Source organism: Convolutriloba macropyga, chromosome 15 (assembly GCF_964194025.1).
Source record: "Convolutriloba macropyga chromosome 15, txConMacr16.3, whole genome shotgun sequence".
Lineage (NCBI taxonomy): Eukaryota > Metazoa > Xenacoelomorpha > Acoela > Convolutidae > Convolutriloba > Convolutriloba macropyga.
In genome coordinates this window covers 27004714-27024785 of record NC_134482.1, presented here as the reverse complement: position 1 = coordinate 27024785, position 20072 = coordinate 27004714, and the positions used below count along the sequence as shown (strand labels likewise).

At 35.9% G+C, this 20072-nt stretch overlaps 1 protein-coding gene across 1 annotated transcript in view; it reads left to right on the top strand.

The window, feature by feature from the left end:
- The first annotated feature begins 7081 nt into the window (after positions 1 to 7081).
- The window catches only part of LOC142354601 (ubiquitin carboxyl-terminal hydrolase MINDY-3-like), a 245816-nt gene continuing 232825 nt past the window's right edge, over positions 7082 to 20072 (top strand). Inside the window, exon 1 of the mRNA XM_075406929.1 lies at positions 7082 to 7091. The gene's annotated coding sequence lies outside the window, so the exon portion shown is untranslated. The remainder of the gene's footprint in view (positions 7092 to 20072) is intronic.

The window sequence follows — 20072 nt, the reverse complement described above, 5'->3', positions numbered from 1 at the left end:
TTTAATCCTAATTTGGATTAATTGTTTGTTGTTTCTGGTATTTTGCAGGGCGAGAGAGGTGCAAAGTGGATTTCGTGACGCGAGTGTTGCATACTTTAAATTGTTTAATTGACAAATACTATTTGAGGCATGATTTCGCGGAGCGAGTGAATTGCCAAATACATGTTTGCGTACCCGCGTAGCGCGGGTGTTAATTGATTTTACTGAATTATTAGTGGTCCCAATTTTAGGTGTAGTTTGTAATGCGGGATGAAGTATCTCAATTTCAGATGTGTTTTGCGGGCCGAGAGTGTAATTTGTTAATAACTGGTGTAAATGTGATGCAGGGTGTTCAGTGTTTAATTCTAATGCGTTAATTGATTTCGAGATCAGATTCAATTTGGCAACAATAAATTCTTCATCGTATGTAGAGATCTTTTTAGCTTTTTGTGATGGATTGCGAGAAATATAATCGACCAAACCCATTTTTGCCCCAGGAAGGTGTTCAATATCAAATTGAAAGGGAAGAAGGCGATCGACCCAGCGGGTCAATCTACTATTGTATGATTTATTAGATCTATGTTCTTTCGTGATTGAGAGAAGTGCTCTGTGATCGGTAATTACTTTAAATTGTTTTCCATACAGATAATTTTTAAAATATTCTGTTGACCAGACTAAACCCAAAAGTTCAAGTTCATTTACACTATAACGCTCTTCACAGGAATTTAAAAATCGAGACGCAAATGCAATTGGTTTCCACCCATCTACAGTTAATTGCTCGAGAGCCGCGCCAAGACCTGAACGGGATGCGTCGCATTTCATGCGTGTTTCGAGTTGCGGATTGTAATGACTATTTGCAGTTGCATTCGCTATGCGAGTCTTAATTTCTTGAAAACAATTTTCATGTTCAGTTGTCCAGATGAATTTTGAAGACTTCCGCAGTAGCGGGCGAAGAGGATGACTTATTTGGGCTAGAATAGGGATAAATTTCCCAATATAAGGAACGGATCCCAAAAATGAACGGAGTTTCTTTAAAGTTTTCGGAGCTTGGAGAGCCAGAATTGCTGCGGTCTTAGATTCGAGGGGCGAAATACCTCCTTGTGATATATGATACCCAAGCCAATCAATTTCTAATTTACCAAAGTGGCATTTAGGAAGATTTATCCTAAGATTTTCGTCGTCTAAACGTTGGAGACATTTCATGACATAATTTTTGTGATCAATCAGAGACCCTTTGCTAACAATTAAAATATCATCCAAAAAGCAATATGTATTTTCTAAACCAATTAGAGTATAATCCATAGCTTTTTGAAATTCAGCTGGCATATCTGTAAGTCCGTAAAATCCTGTTTGAAATCTGTAAGTGCCAGTCATATCTCCACTAATAATATTAAAATTACAATGATTAGCTGTGTTGATGTCCAGATTTAATTGACTATAAGCGTATTTCAAATCAATCGTAGAAAAGTACGTTATGTTTTGCGAAGCGGGAGCACTTATTTGCTGAGATATTGATTCAATTAACGTATCAATGTTTGGCATTTGATACTTGTTCTTGTGAATAGCTTTATTAAAAACCTTTGAATCCATTGCAAGCTTTATCGTTTGGTCTTTTTTAACTGTAACCACGATAGGTGAGATGAAATAATTATCAGGACAGATTGACAGTTTTATAATGTGTTTTTCAGCTAATAGTTTTCTAAGTTCTGTATTAACTTTATCTTGAAGAATGATAGGAATTCGTTTACCTTTTTGATGTCTAGGTTGGAAATTCTTGTGAAATTTAGATTTTGCTACATGACTTTTTGATCGTCCAATGCGTGATACGAAACCAGGAAATTTTTTGGCTATCTGTTCTTTAAATTCAGGGGATGCGATGTTGTTGACACTGTTACCTTTAATAAGTGTAGACTGAGTTACAGCAAGTCCAAGTTGGTTGAACAAATCACGACCTATTAAGGACTTTAAACCGTCGGCCACAACTGTGAAAGCTGCTGTGTCGCATACCCATCCTTTGCTCGTTACGGGGGCTTGAATCTTTCCCAGTACCTGTATTGGTTCGTTAGAGAAGTTTCGTAGTTGTGGTGGTGACGATTCGTGAATCCAGATAGCGCGGGGGCTGCTTTGTACCACTTGCGACGCGAGTGAATGATTAACTATACTGCATGCACTCCCGGAGTTCACGAGTAGAGTTGTATTGACATTTCCAATCTTGAGAGGCATATTGAGGGGTTCAACTTTCTCCACTGCGGTTTCAATCATTGCGACTGTGTTGTTCTCTTCACCGCTGCTGTAGTCTGATTCATAGAGTTTTGCCGGTTGGACAAAATTTACCGAGTCCTTTGGGTGTGATTCTTCTTCTACCACTCGAACCATCTTTTTCTTGGGATCTTGGGGCTTTACGTTGATGTTCTTTTGCTGTTTACGGCAGACCTTTGCAAAGTGATTTAATAACCCGCAATTGTTGCATGTATTTCCTCTTGCAATGCACTTTTCGCGATGATTTGGGAGCCAGACTCTGCCACAATTCGAACAACACAGTGTTGATCTGTTATTTTGTTTGGGAACATTATTTTTGTTCTGCCAATACGGTCTTCGTGAGTTGTTGTTGAATTGAATAGCATTGACATTCGCCGGAACAACAATTTTATTGTGCTGTTGTATTTGATGTTGGTTTCGCATCCCGAGTTCCATATTGATTGAGAGTTCCAACGCCTGTCGCGGTTCTACTGTTTGTTTTAGTAGTTCTTTTTGGATTTCGGGACCGATCAGAGTTGTGATGAATACATCTCGAATTAGGGTCTCCTCTTTGTTTTCAAAATCACAGTTTTCCGCCAGTTCTTTTAATTTACCGTAGAAATGCTCAACAGTTTCTCCTCTAAGCTGTTTTGTGATCAGGAAGACATGTCTGTCGAATGTTATGTTGCGTGGGCGAATGAATGCTTCCTCCACGATTTTCCAAAAATCGATAGTAGCTAGAGTGTCTATCATGATATGCGGGTTCTTACATTTAAAGATACGACATCCCTCTATTCCGATGCTCAAGTAAAGAAGGGAGACTGTTTTTCGGTCTGCCAATGACCAGGGTTTGTCGCCACACATGATGCCTACCTCAAAGAGTCGTTGGCATTTGTTTTGCCAGTTCATTTTTTGTTGCGCATTGCGCGCGTTCCTCTCCCTCTCTGATTGTGCAGATGCACCCACAATTGTCTCTTCCTAGATTGGCTCTAGAGGTAGTTCTACCGTATCAGGTTTTGGGCCGAGTAGCGTGTCAAAAATGATGTTTTCTTTGGCTAGGAGTGCCAGTTTGTATTGTACCCTCCACTTCTCCCAGCGGAGTGGTGGATCCGGTGTTGGTTTGTCCCAGAAAGGGTCGATTCCAAGGGGTGTTCTTTTCGTTGCTGGCTGCGCCATGTCGTACTTTATTAATTTGCTGTGATGATTTGCGGTGCGAGATTACAAAGGGAATATTATTTGACTATTCGCGGTGCGAGATCTACTTTCACTTTTGTTTCGCTTACTTGCGGAGCGGGAAATTGAGAGAAGGTTTTGCAAACTGAATTGAATTGCAGAAAGTCAGAACAATGAAATTAAAAAACTAAAACCACTCGAGCACAACGTGAATGCGTGATCAGACATGTCTGATCATGAAGCGGGAAACTAACCAGACAGTTGGAACAAGATCATAAGATTAAGATTAAGATAATGAACTAAATTAAGAGCATCATATAAATTTTACTGCATCAATGAAGTTGAGAAATAAATAATTGTTCGGGTATCATAATCTCTCTTAAACTGGATTCCGCTCTGCAAAAAGCCTTAATTTAAACAAGATACAAATTAAGCGTATTTTGATCAGCGAAATACCCATTCAAAAAGAGAACGAACTTTCGCTCCACCAATTCTACAATAATTCTGTATTCAGAATATAAATTCAACAAGCATCAAAATTAAGTGTCAATTCCCTCCGCGAATAAACCCTTAATTTGGAACACTAAGTTTGAATAAATCGACACCGCGAATCAACTCAATCTACAGATTGCTAATCTGTACGACATGGCGCAGTCAGCTCGAGAGTCTCGAAAAACACCACTGTCGATAGAACAATTTTGGGAACGTCCAACGTTGGAGCCACCAATCAGATGGGAAAAATGGCGGATCCAGGTCAAAATTGCAACCCTTGCACGTGATAATATCACATTGGACACGCTGTTACAACCGAAACCTACGACGGTTCCACTACCAGCGGAACCAAAGTACGAAACGGCAATTGAAGATTCAACAATGGAAACGGAGAGAGACCGTCAGATACGAAACAGTCAATTGAATTTGAATTGGGAGTTAAAATGTCAAAAGTTAACAGAAACGGGAGTACTATGCGGGGAACGGCCATGGAAACTTTGCGACCAAAAATGTGTGTCTCTCCGATACCTAAGCATTGGTACAGAGGGAAGACGTTTGCTAACACAAAAATCTCCTCATGACAATATCTATGACCTGTCTACCCTCAAACTTTGGGAGATGATGGAGATCGCCTTTATCCGTCCGCGAAATATCACATTCGATCGATATGTGTTCTTTTCTCGAAAGCAGAAAAAGGGCGAAACAGTAGAACAATTCTACAGCATCTTGAAAGAATTGGCTGAAAACTGTGATTTTGAAAATCGTGAGGAGGTAATCATCAGGGACATCTTCATCACAAACATGTTAGATGATGATATTCAACGGGAACTTCTCCGCGATAAAGTTGACCCAGAAAGAGCACTCAGTATTGCAGGCAATATGGAAATGGGCCACCAGAACCAGCAGAGAATATCATCCAATAACAGTGCAACTGGCAGTACAGTAAACGCATTACAATCATTCAATCGATTTCGCGGCGCGAATGTGCGTGAAAATCAATCAGGCAGAACAGTAGTGAACCGTGCATCAGTTGCACAATGTCGTGGTTGTGGTCAGTCTTGGACACCAACGCATCTCCAGGTTTGCCCGGCTATGGGTAAGAAATGTAATCACTGTGGTTTGCTCAACCACTTCGCAAAGGTATGTCGAAGAAAACTTAACACTGAACGAAATACACAACATAATAATCGTATTAATAACATAGAAACTGCTGAAACTACAGATCAAAATTCAAGTCAAGAACGTCAAAACGTTAATTATATAATTTACAACGAGCAAATTAATTCGGATTATGATTCTTCGGACGACAATTACGTTGCGACTGTAGAAAATGTTAATGCACCGGAAGCAGCACTGAAAAATATGATGATAACGATCGGAAATACAGATTGTGATTTGCTTCTCAATTCCGGCAGCGGTTGCACTATTATTAATATGTCGCTTACTAAAGAAATAATGTATAACTGTCCGCAATCACAATGGTCAGAGAAAAAACCATTAGAACTAAAGTCTTTTTCTAATGACATTGTAAAACCTCTAGGCACTTTGAAAACGCCAGTTCGATGCAACGATTGGAAAATCCAGAAAGCAAAAATTACGGTCGTAGCTGATGGTTTCCGACCAATTCTCGGACGAGACCTTTTTGATCAATTAGGCATAATAATATCGCAGAAACCTAGCCCGAATGTAGAAGTCAATAACATAGATCAAACTTGTGCGATTAAAAGGTCGTTAGCAAAAGAATTCCCAGAATTGATCTCACGAATTGGCAAATCTTAACATCACACGGTTAACTCAAAATTTCGAGTAACACATCAAAAAGGAAGAAAAGTGCCAATACATCTTCAACCGAAAGTGAAAATTGAACTTGAGAAATTGCTAAACGAAGGACATATAGAAAAACTGACTAATTGCTCTGATCAATTTTTTGTCTCTCCAATAGTCATTACAGTGAAAAAGGATCAGTCAATCAAAATAGCACTAGATTCCAAATTTCTAAATAAAGCTATTCACAAAAACAAGTATCAAATGCCAAACATAGACTCGCTAATTCAAACGATTTCACAAACACTGTCAACGGCGCCGAAAGAGACTGCTTATTTTACAACTCTTGATTTGCAGTACGCTTTTAGTCAACTAAAATTACACAGTGATACGGCCCGCCATTGTAACTTTAATATCGTAAGCGGAGATATGACTGGCACATATCGCTTTAAAACTGGATTTTACGGTTTTACGGATATGCCAGCTGAAATCCAAAAAGCTATTGATTGCACTCTCGCAGGTCTGGATAATACTTTCTGTTTCTTGGACGATATATTGATAGTGAGCAGAGGTGGAATAGAAAAACATCTCGATTTAGTACGGAAATGTCTAATAAAACTAGACCAAGAAAATCTCCGAATAAATCTTGCAATATGTCACTTTGCAAAAGAAAAAATCGAATGGCTCGGACATAATATTACGCAATCAGGTGTAACTCCACTATAAAACAAAACGGATGCAATCGAAAAATTATCAGCACCTACAAATCTTAAGAAACTTCGATCGTTTATGGGTTCAGTACACCATTTAGGAAAATTCATTCCAAATTTGTCACAACTATGCTACCCACTCCGACCTCTGCTTAAGAAAAACACAAAATTTCTCTGGACAGATGAGCATGAAAAACAGTTCTCATTGATTAAAGAACAAATTGCGAAAACTACCGAAAACAAACATTTTAATCCGGAATTAGAAACACGAATTAAATGCGACGCTTCACGTAAAGGTCTGGGATGTGCATTAGAACATCGAACACCTAATGGTTGGCATACAGTAGCATTCGCGTCACGATTCTCGAATTCGGTTGAGGACAGATATAGCATAAATGAGCTCGAACTTTTGGGTGTTGTCTGGTCCGTAGAACACTTTAAATATTATTTATACGGCAAACCCTTTACTGTAATTACTGATCATAGGGCTCTTCTCTCAATCATGAGAGAGAACAGATCTAACAAATCTTATAATAGTCGATTGACACATTGGGTAGATCGATTACTACCATTTGATTTTTCAATTGATCATCTCCCGGCTCAAAAATGGGACTAGTGGATTATATCTCTCGCGACCCGCAACAAAAAACCGTTAATATATCTACATATGACGAGCAATTTATAGTAGCAAAATTTGATGTAATTAAACGCGGTGCGAAACGCTTCTTATTAAATGCAGAAAATTACGTCGATTTCGCAGCGCGAAATCCGCTTACAAAACAAACCTCAAATAATCCAAATTCCTCTAACAAATTATGCAGTGAATTTGCACCGCGAAATCCAGAATACTCTACAATTACGAATACTGATAACTCAATTAACGAATTAACACCAAATAACTTAAATTCCAATATTCAAATCGAGACAGCTAACATTCCTCACTCGCTTTTTGCCTTGAATCGTTCTACCAAACAGTCGCTACTCGAGTTAAATAATTTCCAACGAATTGCAAACAAATTCAATAAAGTATACATGATGTCTCAATCAAACTCCGACGATGAAACTTTGATGCAACTCAAACAATCGACGCCCTCAAGAGTACGATTTGCAAACGAAGCAGTACCGTCATCAGCCCAAGCAGTACCCGCGACGCCAATCACCCCTACCACTGATACGACAACAGTCACTTCGCCTTCAGTAGATGATCTTTATTTGGACTCCTTCAATTTCGCTCTCTCAAAGATCTTTTCCAGTTCCCTGATGGCTAGCCTTACAACTAAGGATGCGATTCTGGAAGAGATACGAGATTGCATCCTGACCAAAAATGAGGACCGATGCAAGCAGATATCACCCTACATACATTCCTTCTGGAAAGATCTACATGTTAGGAATGGATGTGTCTGCATCGATGACAGGATAGCCCTTCACCATGTCATCAAAGACGCATACGTGGACGCCATCCACGCAACTCATCCTGGAACATGGGGGATGACCGATATGGCAAATCACGCGTGGTGGCCATATATGCACAGGGACATGGCTACAAAAACTGCAAAATGCAACCCCTGTGTCAAGATTGGTAAAAATTTAAAATCTATTATACCTGTTAATAAATGGGCACCATTAAAGTTATGCAACGTTCCAAATGAAGAAATTCAAATTGATTTTGGAGGGCCAATTTATAATGAAAAAAATCGAGAGATTTACTTTCTTGCATGTATTGATCGATTTTCAAAATTTCCAACAGCAGAAGTATTTGATAGAGCTAATGCAGATAAAATTTTGAAATTTCTTCAAGAATATGTTTTGCTACACGGTAAACCCCGTACAATTAGATTGGATCAAACTCGATGCCAAACGAGACAACAAGTTGAAACATTTTGTAGTCAAATTAACATACAGTTAATCGAAGCTCCAATACACGATCACAGAGCAATTGGCTTATTTGAAAGGCTAATACAGACAATCAAGAATCGCTTAGCTTGCATTAAAATGGTGGCGCGAAATCAATTCAAGGTGAAAGCATCAATTAATTCAATAATTTATCAGCTCTTAATATGCCGTCAATAGACTTTTAATATTCCGCCATTTGAGGCACATTTTGGTAGAAAGGATACTACATTAAGTAATATAACGACTAAACTGGACCCAAAAGTCTAACCTACAAAAAAATTTTAAAAAATATTTAGATTTCGAGACTGTCCGATGGCATGAACTCATTGCTGATGAAAATTGGAACAATGACAGACGCAGCGACACAGAAATTGAGACGAAGAAAGACAGGCTGAGCAAAGATGCGACAAAAAGAAAAAATGAGGACCCGAACAAGGAATCAAGAATAATTCCCCACACAGACGTTGGACAATCAGTACCACGCACAGAAGTTTCATTAGAAGTAAAACTTGCGAAAAAGAGACCGCGTACAAAACGATCAAAGAAAGCCTCGATGGCTTATACGACGTGTTGGCGCCTGGAACTTCGGTTGTAAAAACGAATACATTCACCTCAGTCATTAAAGAACCAGGAAAGAGAGATGTAACTATCAGAAATTCAGATTTAGCGAAATTTGGTACAAAAGCCGAATGTCAAACCGAACTACAGGTCTACGCAAATCGACGACCAAAGATACCAACAGGAAAAACAACCGAGGAACTGATCAGCCATCACGCGAAAGAATTAAGGAAGAAGCTAGAGGGAGGAAAACGCATGAAGCACAGAAAATTAGCCGATGATGTTAGTACAGTTTCGTCGATACATTCTAATGTCACACGCGCTCTTCGGGTATGAATGCCCACTAAACCAAAAAGATGGATAATAACAGCACCGCCAAAACAACCCGCCGAAATAAGAAGTGATTTCGCGGTGCCAATTGAGATGCCATCTACTTCAATTGTTATAGCGGAGCCAGCTAGCAGACCCAAACGTAAAGCCGCTACAAAAGCCTCAGCTGCATTAATTCTTTTAAAACGAAAACGTTCAACACCCTCGATTACCGAATGAGATGAATCCGTCACATCAGTACAAACTTGTCCCCCTACAACATCCAGTCCTGGTGTAATTGCGAGAAACAAAAGGAGACAAATCATCAAGCAACAACAAATCCAGAACAAATCGATAATCTCCGCCATACAGACAGCCGCTGCCCGAACCCAACAAAGCGAATCTGACTTTACAGTCGGCCTATGTTCGCCGACACAATCGTACCCTACACAATTCTACGTCTCGCCCAATTACGAAGGACCAGAATCAGCGCTGACAGTCGGCGAAGCCGAAAGATATTATGAAAGTGATAGCGACTAAAACTTAACCAAAAACTGTTGACATTTAACAAATGAAACAACTCTGATTCAAAACATTATAGTATTAATTATTTAACCAGTACATATTTTATTAATTTTCTGATAAATAACTTTGCCATTTTAATTTTGTCAAGGGGGAAATGTGGTACAATAGTACATGCTAGTCTGGGGCTATGGATTTGGTGCAGCTAATCAAGTTCATTTTAATTTAAATCAATTTAGTTCATTTTCATTTACCATTATTTCATTCATCATTTAGTTCTTGTTCTGAAGATCAAATCTTATGTTTTCACAATTTTAATTTTGTTTACATCCCCTATATGATATCTTTTGTCTGTTCATGTTGTCCCGTGATTTTAAGTTGCCGCAATTGGAAATGTAGTATTGTGAACAAATTGTTGATCAGTTTTAGTAATCTTAAATTGGAATCCTTCTGCTCATTTTCTGAATTCAATTTAGTTGTCTCTCTCTTAAACTAGATTCCGCTCTGCAAAAAGCCTTAATTTAAACAAGATACAAATTAAGCGTATTTCGATCAGCGAAATACCCATTCAAAAACAGAACGAACTTTCGCTCCACCAATTCTACAATAATTCTGTATTCAGAATATAAATTCAACAAGCATCAAAATTAAGTGTCAATTCGCTCCGCGAATTAGCCCATAATTTGGAACACTAAGTTTGAATAGATCGGCACCGCGAATCAACTCAATCTACAGATTGCTAATCTGTACGACAGGTTTATGTAAATTGGAATCGAAAATTTGAAACCCTATAACATTTAAAAATGATGCTTTAATGCATTTTGTAAAGCTCCATAATCCGGCAAGGTCGACTCGAGATGATTATCTTAAAAGATCATACAAGATTCTTACAAAAGATAGTCAACCTGAAAGAACTTAGAACTCGGAGTTTGAATTAGTAAGCGCTTGCAAGTTGAATGATTAACTTGTTACAATATAAGACTTTGCAAGCTGGATTGTTTACTTGTAAGATTAACGCAAGCTTTCCTCTTATTGGTTTTTCTAGAGCACGTTTCTTTTTAAAATGTAGACAAGAAATAATTGCTGACCACGAGCAATCGTTTAAGTCAAATTTTTAGAGAGACAAGCGAAGTTCTGATTTAATTTTCTCTCTTAATTCAACTAAGGCAACGGTTTTTGCTGATTTTATCAGCTTGAGATCAATTTCGTACAGAAATCAATTAAAAGTACCGCTTCATTTTCTCGTTTAATGTGAGTGTATTTCACTATATTCAGGGTCGCTTTTTAATTACTGAACTGATATCGCACTTTAAAATATGGCATTACTTATTTAACACTATACTTCAGCTTCTGCAGAACATTTATCTTGTTGAAAATGGCAATTTAAATGAAAAACTAAAAATTAAATTGCCGATTTAAATTTATATGGGATAGTTGGATATCTCATGAAGGGTTCTTGGATGTCGATCAGTAAATTTATATGACAATTTAAAACGGATGATTAACTTGTAAGAATTCCTAAGTCGGGAAGTTAACTAATAGGAACTGGTAACTTTTGGCAGAAAAATTGGTAAGGCGATGCATGGCCTCGGAAAAACTTACAGTTTCTTACAAATTAACTATTCCTACTAGACCCAAATAACGATTAACTTACGAAAGAGGACAAACAAATCAATAGACAAAAATCTGTTTTCATTTGCAGAAAGAGAATCAATTACCTTTCGTAGGTGAACAAAAAGTACACTGACTTTTTCAGGACGTTAGTTTTAATTGTTTTCAGTCTGTAAAAATTTTTTAAAACAAACAATGAAACAGTTTTTCCAAAAAGTTTTGCCCCAATTTCTTTCACCTTTTCCTCCACACCAGTACTGTTCTTTTGTTCCAAAAAACAAAAAAAAATAATAAGAGGTTGTCTTGCATTTAAGAAACAGAAAAAATTTCTCTACTTTTTAATAAGATTTGGTCCTGTTTAGGTTAATAAAAAGTCGGAATTTTTAACTTTCATATTAATTGACGTAACCAACAAGGATATTCTATATGATTGTTGAAAACCAAACGCTGCTTTTTGCAAATTTAGGAAAAGTAAGAGGAATGCGAAACATTCTCAGAACTGCGGTAAGATGTGAGGAAATAGACGATTTGTATCGACATTCATCATATCCTTTTACTCTTACAACCGTTTTTTAACACAACGCAACATCAGCAACGAATTATTGCATTTTTGCTGAAAGGATCAATGAATCGTCCCCTTTTTTTGTTTATTCACTTTTTTTCAAGAAATGAGGTGATTAAATATTATTTAATAATGAAATTTGATTTTTACAGAATTTTGATACCCCTAATTACTAATTCAATTTTCTGGGCGTGGATATATATACTCTGTAAGCATCTATCAGTTACTAAAACAAAAAAAATTAGTGCAATATCATTACCATAAGTATGCATAAACAAATTTGAAAAATACAGAAAAAAAGCGCCGTTATTTGAATGGAGAAACAAGAAGAAACTGGTTTTGATTTTCCTATAAAGCCAATCATTTATGTAGTATTAGAAAAAAAATTTTGAAATAACTTTGAGCGTGGAATTTAAAAAGATTAAAAAAGACGCAATTATTTGTTTCGTCTAATAATTGTGACAAAATTTTACAGATTAACATGAAACGAACAAACGTATCGTCTCACCTTAACAAAAAGCCATATCCAGAGACTCCAAAGCCCTTTTCTGATTTTGAAGCAGAAACACCGAACAAAATATAGAAAAGCGAAAGGCAGCCGAACGATCAATAATGGTCACACTGACAAACTTTTGCAGGAATTGAGATAGAATTTTTCATTAAAATGGTCCCTATCTTTTAACAGTTGAAATCAGGATAAAGAGAACGATAATATAACGCCATATTTCGTTTAAAGATACATTACAGCTTGAAGATTTTTAAAACAAAAAAGTGACGCGCGGAACCAATTACGCTTTCACGTTTGTATGTCATGTTTTCGTTTCCCACACAAAGCAAATGACATACACACACTCATACAGACATGCGCGCCCACACAGACACATACACAGTCACAAACGTGTTAAAATGTCATAGAAAAACTCACGCAAAAACATTTCATAGGTAAATAAATGTTTTTGCATGATATACGTATTGGCGGAAACGTGAAAATTAAAAATATCAACCCTAATTTTCTTTCAAAACGCCAAAATTCTGTTCAAATTTTCAGGATTTTGCCAAGAATTTCAGTTGAGGTTTGGAGCAAAATCCTGTCTAAAATGATAAATTTAAATGCGCCTACTTTGAGGGATCCTTGAAAATTTGATCAATATTATTTTTAAATGATATCTTTGTTTCAAAAAGAAGAGAAACTATTAGTTCACTATACGAGCTAATGTTGACAAAAATTTTTGTTAGATGGGGAAAATTTAATATCGTTGGAAAATCTTTCATGCATGTTTTAAGCATAAACGTAAATACATGCAAATAACATCGCACTATTTATAAAAGGCGAGACGTTAAAACAAAATCACCGACTTTCGGGCGCCGACTTCCCTTAAATGCGGAAAGCACTTAATTATTGTAAAAGTGGCTTCCACAAATTAATTAAAAGGCTTAAAATGAAAAAATAGGATCAAATGAATGTGAACAGTACTTACTTTCGGTGAATAAAATTTTAATACCTTCAATCCTTTTGCCGCTCAATTTTACAATTTAATGTTTCAAAATTACTTAAATGAGGGATTATACTGCAACTAATCCGCGCCTAATTATTTGCGGAATGCGCTTCCGTCAAATATATTTTGCGGTAAAAAGCAATTTTCACTCTCCAACTTCCAGTTTAACAATGACAAGAGTTTCCATATAAAGAGCCGCCTTTTCGTCCACAAAGTTTGAAAGTATGCTTCACACGCACAATGCATTAACATAGGAAAAGTGAAATCAGGTTATAAATACGAGTAAATTTACTCGTGATCGCTCGTAATTATGCATACTTTTAAAAATAAAAACAAAAGTGCACGAAAGTTCAAAAGTTATTGATAAACTTAACTAGATTTAAAATGAAAAGTAGCTGTTGATACGATTGTGTTACGAGATTGCAAATTCTTTTTATTGTTTTCAGCCTACTGCACTATTTGGCGAATCGGTTTTCCCCGAATAGACTCCTCAATGTTGTAGTAATTCGGCTATAAACTTTCTGGTAATTCCATTAACGATGTCGAGAAATTACCGTAACTTAACGTTAAATGTATTACTTTCGGAATTTCTAGCACTTATCTCACGGGAGAAATACTTTATGTTATTGAGGAGAGTTGCGAAGAAAGTGCTCTTTAAACCGGGAAAAGTCACACTGGGGTTTCTTTCAAAGTTCAGTCAGTGTCAGTGAATGCATAATCTGATAAATATTGATTAGGTTTTCGGTTACTAAATTGTCAGATATTACTCGACAAGATTTCAAAAGCCACTCTCTCATGACTTACGACTTCTGGATTGATCTTTGAGCTCAAATTGGACAGTTGGTTCCACTTTCACAGCGATTTCTTCTTGCCCAACCTGAAACTCCTCTTTTATTCCTTTTGTTCGCTTGCCCGCGCGCTCTTCGTCGTGTAATAACTCGTTGTCATTCAATATCTCCTCGTAATCTTCTGAATCTTCTTCAATGTCTTCCCCTAATTCAGAATCCTCTAAATTTTCCTCTATATTTAAATTGCCATCAGCGGGATTTGAACTCGCGCCCGCAGATGGTTCAACGTAACCATACGTGAACGAGGTTGGGTAGTTTTTAGTGATAAAGTTTCCAGCATACGGATGAAAAATTTGCATATAACCATCAGAAACATCGGTTTCTGGGCTATCTGAAACAAAAAGGGCCATTTATACCGTCTCCTGGAAATGAAGGAGATACAATTAAATAAGGGTTATAACTACCTGGGTTTTCTGATAAATAGTTGTAACTGTTTTCGCTGTTTTCTTGACTTGGGTTATTGTACAATAGTTGACTATAGGGAAAATACAAGGAATCGTACATAAATTGGCATCGGATGTTGGGAAAGATGTCAATCAAAATAAATAATAGCAACATTGCAAGATTTTCAGACTATTTACATTTTGTAGAAAATTTGATGTGTTATGGATTTCACGATAGAAGTTATGCGTTTTGAGCAATAAAAGAACGTAGATTTTTGACATGGAAACACAAAAAGTATGTGATCAAGAAAAGGACCGTTTGAAGTGTTCAGTTTAAATTGCAACTCTAATCGTGAGATTTCTATAGCACGCTTATTACGAATAAAAATCAGCATGTCAATCATAAATCGACTAGTTTTGATTCAAAACGCACCACCAGTCGGAGAAAGATGGTTTTTTTAAAAATTTTTCAGGTGTTTTTTTCCGTTTCTCATATTACCTTTAACCAATATGTTTAGCAAAGTCATAATTAGCGACTCTAAAATAGCAACGTTTGATCGCGTGTTGCTTTGTAATAAAAAAAGGAATAGCCTTTCATTAAATTCTGTTTGAAAAACATAGAAGTTGCTTTTCAGAGAAATTTAAGCATCTGTTGGGATAACAATTTTTCGTGTTTGTCTTCTGCTCTTTGATTGATATAATTAATTTTTTACATATTGTCAAATATCCGAACAAAGTGCCTCGAATAGCACTTTCTCAACAACGAAATCCACTCAATCACTGAAATTTGTTTTTCGTAATTGTCAGGCTTTGGTTCGCTCAACAATCAAATTTTTTGGGAAAGGTCAGAAAAATTGATATGGCTCACAACTTTCCCAGACTGAACTGCAAATCAAGATCAGTACTGGGCAAGTCTAAATGCAAGTTTACTAGTACATATCAGTACTGTGCAGGTGGAAGGTGACACAGGGCAACCAGAGGCCATATGGGGCCGTTTTTAGGCTTTTCTGGGCCCTTTTCAGCCGTCTTCAGCCATTTCGAGCCGAATTTAAGCCGAAAATCGACGCAGTTAGGGTCCCCTTGCTGGCCCGAGGCCCAGTTATTAGACACCAAGCCACAACGACCCTAATTTGGCACAAGTGGGACAAGCGTCTTTTAAGGTTTAATGAAAACTCTGATTACATTGCTGTAAAAAAGACAAATTTTACAGTTCAAATCAGCTTGGCAATTGAAAATTTGTTATGCACTGATTTTTGGTGTTATCCTCGAGGTGTTATTGAGGTTAATATTGGGAGTAATTATCTTTGAATAATTGGCATTTTACAAGGACTTATTTTGATGTTTCACAGTGCGATTTTTAGCGGATATATTTTGAATAAGATTAGCTTGTAATAGCCTTTTATTAAGCGGTTCAGATGCTTGATATATCCACTAGTTTTCCTTGTATTTCAAAGTTTTACACGTTTGCAATTTTGCTCTAAAGCCTGATTTAACTTAGTGTTTTATTAAGATTTTTCCAGTTCAATCATTAATTGTTTCAGCAAGAACTAATCAACAATTATTAATAAGAATTTTTCAAGTTCTATAGAGTTTTAAGAGATATTGATCTACTGATTGTTAGGCTGGTTCTCCGGTGTTCTGGTGATCGTGGGTTCCGCAGGGTTGTACCTTGAGTTGTATTGGTCCTTCGTAAATATTTACTGATCTACAAGTTGGGCAATTTTCGGCATTTGTAGGTCTCTTGATATTTCTTAAGTACATATACAATTTCCGTATTAGCACCTACTTTATCAGAATAATTATTTCACCAAATACATACTTTCTCATGAAGTTATTTACCATTTATGTGAACTCGTTGTCAGGGAACTCAAAAAGGCAAATATTGAGGCTTTTTCGGCACTTAATATCTTCATCAGTAAGCTGTCAATCTGCGGCTGTTTTTAATAAACATAAACAAATTAGGGGTTACAAGCCTAGATTGAAATGCTAGCTATGTTTGGCCTTGAGATTTTTCTGAATATGAACTAAATTATAGCACTTATTTATGGATATTTAAAGGAAAATCATCACGTAACTATGAGGGACGAAATAGGGGCGTGACATTATTCGTTTTAGTACCCAAGTTCTTTCTGTTGAAGACAAATATTTGTCTGTTGTTAACGAAATCTTAGTTCAAACTATTTTTTGTGATTTTACAATTGCTTGAGACAGGCAACTAAAAAAAGCATGTATAATAAAATTCATGAGATTTCTTTGGCAACATTTTTTTTCAAGTTTTAGTCAAGATATCATTCACAAAAGTGAACCAATCCAGAAATTCTCTCTCTGTGTTATGATCTGAATTCAAAATATAGGTTACAGAATAGAAACTTAGCATCAAGCCTATAGCAGAATTGGATTTTTTTCGAACCCTTTGAATTTGAAACTTATTTTTCTATCAAACTCTTCCTCAGTTTTCTGTTAATTTTTTTGGGGGAAGAGCTACCCTCTGATATGTTTTTGGAAATAATGCAATTGCTTTTAATCTCCTTGTAGCTTGTGCAATCAAATAAAGTTGAATTTTATTCGGGAGCCATCTCTTTTTCACATCTTTTATACTTTTTATCGCCAATGAGACATAAAATTGAAACAATGAGCTAGGTATTGTTGACAATAGAGCAAAAAACAAATCTGGCTGAAATTTAAAGGTTTTCAAGCTGCTTTGGAAGTGAACAGAATTTTCTTTAAATAATATTTTAGATAATGTGATAAGTTGCTTTTCCAAGTGCATCAGTTTGACTGCGGCTCTGTTTCGCTTGATTTTCTGGTCATGTTTCTCAAATTGATACGAGTCCTAATGGTGCATTTATTCTTCTTTAGTCGATCAATCTACTGCCAATTATCTGCATGGCTTTGCATCTACATAACTTTTCAGAATGTTTTTATTGTTTATTTTAGTTTTTCCGTTTTTGTTGTAAGTTTCCTTGGCTTGTGATTTAGTTTCGTTTGAAAAACTTTATCGACAATCTACAACTGCATGATCGGAACTATACATATATATTTTTTCCGAACAGCTAATTGTTTTCCATGACTGTGCGGTTTGGGTTTTTAGAAGTTTCTGGTGTGTTTTTCAGGTGTCCCTGCAATTTTTATTATTTCTCAAGGTCGAATTAATAACATTGATTAATAAGATTTAAACTCCCTTAAAGAGTCATAATTGGATTGTCAATGCATCTTAGTCAAAAACTGTTGATATTTATGAGAATACCATTTTTGTTAATAGGTTTTTGCTAATGTTAGCGAAATTTTGAGTTTCATCTTATTTGTTGTTCTTTTGTGTCTTTTTATCAGTTTAATCTCCTTAATGAAAGCTAAAATTGAACTTAACCTAATTGTTCTCTTTGTTTGTGTACAAGTCTCATTAAGGACAATTCCCAGCAGCGTGTTAACCTAACCGGTGTTTTTTTTGTTGTTGTCTTCAATAAACAGTTGCCTTCAAAACTGGTTTCTCAAAGAAAAGCAATGGAATTTTCATTCTGTTTTCTTTTGTTTCTTGTCTCCTATTCACAATAAGAACAGGAGTTATCCGAATGAAAATGCAGTTTTAGGGGTTCAATGTTTTTATTCTGTAGCTAAAAATGCTTATTATGACATCATGTAGTTTCATGGTTTTTTCTGGATAAATAGAATCTTACCTTCATGTTCTGGGTTTTATTTGTCGGCTGTTGTTTTAATCATTTTCTCAAACGTTTTTGGTATTTGTTTGCAGTTGCCAACGAATACTATTGATTTCTTATGGTTGTTGAAACTACAATTATTTGCTTTTGAAGTAATCTTACGTTATTATATTGATAGAACTTATTTTCAAAATCATTTTGTGCATCGCGAGAAGTTGGTTTTCTGTTTCCTTTTTATTCGACCATCGGCTCACGCTTCAAGAAGTCAAAAAGCGATTTTTCACTGACTTCAAAAACTCTGCTTTTGAATTTGTGCTCTTGTATTAATTTATTGCAGATAATGCTTTTGCTCCAGGCCAATCTATTAAAACAAGTTTTAAAATTGCTTACAAAATTCCATTTTCGAATTCTAATTCTTAATAAAATGATTAGAGGTTAATAAAGCCAGATCCTGATAAGATTTTCTTTGTTGAAGGACTTTAGTGGCGGAGAATTACGTATTTATTGGACACAATAGTTGCTGTTCTGCGGCAATCAGATGTTTAGTCTGTCCAGGAAAAATTAATTCCTCCAATCACAATTTTTGTTCTTACCTGATCAGAATAGGGAAAAAATAAATAGCTAGAAAAACCTATTTCCTGCGTGTGGAAATAAAATATACTGCTGGTATTTGATACGACAATTGGCAATCTTTTCTGCTGATGACTTAACCTATGATGACCACTTTTTTGTCATATAAAAATTTTATTTGGAAATTTTGTGCAGGAGAAAATGTTTTTATGTTGATTGTTTTTCACTAAATGTGAAATGAAATGTGTTACTCAGTTTAATTATTGTTTAATTTAGTGGAAGAATAAAACACCTATACTGATATTGATTTTAATTGTTCATATGTTTTTCTGAATTTAAAAAAAATACATAAAATTTTAAATTAAAAGCTTGAATTAACTTATATATTTTTTTAGTTTTTCCTAAGTCTGCTTGGTTTGGAAGACAGTTAATGTGTCAATGACTGGGGCAGTAACATTGTGTGCGAGCGCACATTACCCTGCCTCCTTTTTTCATCTGGTGTAGTTTTTTTTCTCGAAATCTATCAAAGGTGATCAAATTAAGCTCGTCGTAAGGCATGGCAGGTATGCAAATTCCCAGTTAACGAATCAGATTGCAGACTGCTAAGCAAATATGCGCACGCTGTAACTTTTCAAGGAGAAAAAAAAGCTTATATGCACAGGCTAAAAAATTGCTCTGCCAATCAAAAGTTCAGTGATATTATAAACCTTATCATAAAGGTCTGAAAGAGATGACAAGAACATTTTTTCATTCACGTTAAAATATTATGGTAGAAACTATTATGCAACGTGTCTTTTATTGATAATAAAAGTTCAATTGACGTGCGTCCTTTGACAAATGAAAGTTAAAACTGCCCTGTGACTGACCAACATGACTCTCTGAAATAAAGAATGACCCGAGCCTAACTGAATTATAATTTTTAAAGTTTTTTTCAATACGCCATTAGGCGCCTAAAAGTGTTAGTTCACCTGATAAATATTCAACAACACTTGAAGCTCTTTCTTTTGTTAATTTACAACAAAAGCTCTTCAGTAAGCGTCATATTGTTATCTCCCCATTGGTTAAGGAATTGAGGTGTATTGTCAAAGGAGATGAAACGGAGCTGGCCCTTGATTAAGTTGTATTGAGGCTATACAATGTGATAAAATGTTTAATCTCATCAATAATACAAATATTTTCTGAATGAGACGCAAGTACAGGAAAGTTATATATCTATTGTGAAAAGTCTCTTCAAAGACGGTTGATTTTTTTAGTTGCCTACTTTTTTCATATGGAAATATAAGAATTTTGTAGAACTTTATCTATTTC